Source organism: Canis lupus, chromosome 13, assembly GCF_011100685.1.
Source record: "Canis lupus familiaris isolate Mischka breed German Shepherd chromosome 13, alternate assembly UU_Cfam_GSD_1.0, whole genome shotgun sequence".
NCBI classification, from domain to species: Eukaryota; Metazoa; Chordata; class Mammalia; order Carnivora; family Canidae; genus Canis; species Canis lupus.
Genome location: NC_049234.1, coordinates 62,224,210 through 62,228,966, shown reverse-complemented (window position 1 = coordinate 62,228,966; position 4,757 = coordinate 62,224,210).

The following is a 4,757-nucleotide window of genomic DNA, read 5'->3' as shown; positions in this document are numbered from 1 at the left end:
ATGAATGGGTAAAGAGGATGTGGTTTATGTATACAAGGACTATTACTCAACCATTAGAAACGACAAATATCCACCATTTTATTCGACGTGGATGGACCTGGAGGGTATTATGCTGAGTGAAGTAAGTCAATTGGTGAAGGACAAACATTATATGGTCTCATTTATTTGGGGAATATAAAAAATAGCAAGAGGGAATAAAGGGGAAAGGAGAGAAAATGAGTGGGAAATATCAGTGAGGGAGACAGAACATGAGAGACTCCTAACTCTGGGGAAGGAACAAGGGTTAGTGGAAGGGGAGGTGGGCAGGGGGATGGGGTGACTGGGTGACGGGCACTAAGGGGGTCTCTTGGAGGGATGAGCACTGGGTGTTATGCTGTATGTTGGCAAATCGAACTCCAATAAAAAAAATACAGAAAAAAAAAGAAAAGAAAAGATCTCTTTCCCATATACCTAGGTGTTTTTTAAACTTCTGCTTCTATGCTGTATATCAATGGGCCTGTTTGTTAGGGTGTCTCTTTAAGTACAGGGATACAGTTTCCTCTCAGCCTCTAGCTCTCCCAGAGGAGAACCCACTATTTTTAAAGTTCTAGATGTTAAGCCTCACTGTAAGAACTCACACAGTTAAGCCCCTCCACTTTCAAAGCCACATGTGGAGATTCTGTCTTCCGTGTGGGTCCTCTGTGCCTGGGGTGGCTGATGGGGGGGAGGGGGGTCTGCTCCTGTCCCTCTTTCATGTCTGTGGTGTTCCTCCTCCTGTGAATAGTCTTGTGAGTCAGTTGGTTCCCAGCCACACATCAGTGCTTCCTACCTTTTATGGCTTGTTCTCTACATTTAGGTAGAGACAGTCTGTTTCGCCAGTCTTTGTGTTGCTTTCTGGGCTATTTGCACTGATGTGGGTGTCATCTAGGTGTATCCGTGGGGTGAGGCAAGCTTAGGATCCTCCTACTCCACCATCAGACTCTAATTTTTTTAAATTTTATTTCCAGAAATTATATTAAATAACTATTTGAAAACTAGTAATAAATTCCTGCAAAGTTCTTTATATGAAATTTTACTCATCATAATACTTTGGATTTACAGTAAAATCAAAAGTACCATTGTGTGTCCTTCAGTGATTTATTCACTTATGAGTAATATTTAATTGGAAAACAATAGTTCTTACCAGGGAAATGTTTTATTTATTTTATTACAATTCACAGTTACAGATCATAGTGTTCTATCCTAGAGGTAACAAACATGGTACAGTAACAAATTCATTAGAATACTTGTTCTGATATTCAATTTACTTGATATCAATTATTCACCTACATGTTCAGGACAACATGCTGATTTTGGAGACACAACAATTAAAAAGCTGTTTCTTGCCCTCAAAAGCCCATGGTTTAAAAAGGAAGACAAATACATGAGAAAACACATAGGCTATGTACAGAGAAGTGATGCATAATTCTTGTCCATTTTTAGCCCATTTCCATTCCCTCAGACTTGAGATTTTCACTTACATTTACTTTTTTTCTCCCATTTTTGCTTTAATTGGCATTTGTATGCTACATATATGCCATCTTCTGTTAGTCATTCACTATGTGACATAGGTAAAAGCTTACACCCAAGTACTCAGGGATTATGTATCAGGTGAAGAAACTCCCTTTACTTTTATTTTTTTTTTTATCCAGTAAGAAATTTGGCTTTTTCCATTAGAATATGTGGTACATGTGACAAATTGTGCAGATGATTATTTGAAGACTAAGCACTGTTTCAAATACTTTATGTAATCTAACACATTTAAGGACAATCTTATGAGCAGGTACTATTATCACCCCGTTTTACAGATGAAGATACCAATGCACAGAGGTATTAAGTGATTTGCACAGATTTATGCTGTTGGTAACAAGCAGACAATCCTTGATTTGAATTTATCTTCCCTTCTCTAATATCTATCATCCTAACTGCCACACGTACTGCCTTTGTGCCATGCTGGCCTAACCACTGACTGTGCTGATCTTTATTCAATGTTGTAATTAAAAACTGAAACACAAAACATATCTCTACTGAAACTCATATACCTTTTTATGTTCTTTGGAGTACAGCTTTCTGTATAAATTCATCAAAGCTGCATTTTTCTTATTTTATGTGTTTGTTTGCTGAATTGAACTTGTGCTTAATTTGTACATGGTATAATTCAAAGGCCATAACACACCCTCCCACCTAAAAACTCCCTACTCAGAAGGAGGCAATGCACCATAGCACAGTCCCTAAGCAAGGGAGCAGCACAGACAACCAACCAATCAAGTAGGGCTGCTGTTGCTGGCCGTTATCTAGAAGGGAGAGCGTTCTCTAACTAGGATCCTTTAATGAGCTAGAGCACAAGCCAGGCAGAGAGACGACTGAATGGAAAAACTGCTTAAATACTATAACAAATTTATATTTTTCTCTTATGAAAAATATATTTCAAACATATCGGAGAATTAACTATAAAAAAGAAAATGAAATTTCTTGGAACAACTTCTCTCCATCTATGGACCTCTGAAATTAAAGAGGCAGGTTATTTGCTCCCAAAACACAATGATGGTACGAGCATGGAGTAAAAGTTATAGGCATATCTGTTCAAAAAGAGAGAAAATGGAAAGAAAAAAGAAATCACCAGTTCCAAGAAATTTTGAAATCTAGTCAGGCAAATTCCATTAGGTTTAAGGGTCTGGAAATAATGCCCTGTGGCTTGTGGCCTAGGTTGTCTTGAACCGGCTATATGGATAAAATATGGATATGAAACAACTCTGTGACGACTCAAGAAAATGAGCATGGTAGGGAAAATATATTACCTTAGATAATACCTACACTGTCATAAGCAGAGTATTGGAAACACACAGGTAAAAGGGAGTTGAAGTTGATAAAAGTTAGGTTGAGAACAGGTAAGGGTGTGGGGTTTAGTTATGGGTTTGAGGTGCTGGTAGAATGTGGGGATGCCCATCAGAAAATACTACTCTAACAAAATAATCTTCAACATCTACATATTATTTTAGTGAATCAGGGCAAAAGAATATAAGATCAAATTCTATAAATAAACTTTGAAGTTTAAACTTTTGAAAGGTGCAGAAAATGACATTTGAATATTCAATCTGTATCATGTAGCTCAACTCAATTGAAAACTCAACAGTTATTTTCTCAAAGGGCTATTTAATGTTGAAAGGCTTTTAGCTTGACCCACATAAACGACTGGAAAAACACAATAGGTCTAAACCAAGAGATTTATTTTTGTTTGCCAAACTATTTATTTTATTATCAAATTTTCTAAGGACTAATCTCACCCTCGAATAAAAGCTAGCATTTACAGCTGTTATCATTACATAATTGAAACACAGCAGGATCCAAGGGTTTCGTTTGCAAGTCTCTTTATAACAGTGGTACTAATTTACAAATTCAGCAAGAGTGCCAGATTTAAATGCTGTGCCCAGCAGGAAATCTGGAATAATTGGTCCTGTTCTGTACAGAATTCATGTGAGTCTTATAATGATTGTTGAACATCTTTGACTAAGCACTACAAAGTAGAGCTGTCACTCTTTTCCCTGTCAGAGATTCTATCAGAGAGGAGGGCAAATTGAGGTCTCAAGTTACCTCTGTGGGAAATACGAGTTCAGCAAAGGCATGAATTTTATTTATGAAAATATTTTTTTAATTTTTTTTATTTATTTATGATAGTCACAGAGAGAGAGAGAGAGAGAGGCAGAGACACAGGCAGAGGGAGAAGCAGGCTCCATGCACCGGGAGCCCGACGTGGGATTCGATCCCGGGTCTCCAGGATCGCGCCCTGGGCCAAAGGCAGGCGCCAAACCGCTGCGCCACCCAGGGATCCCCTGAAAATATTTTTTAAGCATTTATTTATTCATTTAAGAGACAGAGATTGAGGGCATAAGCAAGGGGAGGAGCAGAAGAAGAGGGAGAAGCAGACTTCCTGCTGAGCAGGGAGCCCAACTCAGGCTCAATCCCAGGATCCAAGGTCATGACCTGAGCTGAAATCAAGAGTCGGACACTTAACTGACTGAGCTAGCCAGGCACCCTAATGATAAAAATATTAAAAAGCCAACAATGTTATGATTTAATTAATCTTAATTATATTCTTTAAAAGAAAAAAATTAACCTTCAAACAGAAAGAAATAGTGTTTATTTGCTATTACAGTTCTTATTTCTGAGAAAGCTAAGTATATTTTGAAAGCACAAATAATTCTGTAACCTGAAATTTCAACTCCAAAAGCAAAGCTGGAATTGATAAAATGTACTCTCATGCAAAGAATTGCCCATTTATCCCACTTGGGGAAAATGGATGTGTGTGTTGTGTATATTTGTGTACCCATAATACACATACTTGACTAATACACAAATGGCTAAAATGGAAAAGGTCAAGCTTTGAAAATTGTTCTTAGAAAATGGATTTATCCAGGCAAATTTGTTTGTCAGTCTCTATATATTTTATATACCAGATAAAATATATAGAAGAATATAAGAATATAAGATTATAATATATATTAGAATAATATATATTAATATAATATAATAATATAATAATAATTATAATAATATAATAATAATTATATATTAATATAATTAATATAATATAATTAATATAATATACTTATATAATTATAATAATATAATATATTATTCTATAAGAATAATATATTCTTATAGAATATAAGATTGAATACGAACATAAAACCAGTTTTTTCACTTCTGTTCAGAGAGGGCTTTCAGTATGTTTCCTTTAG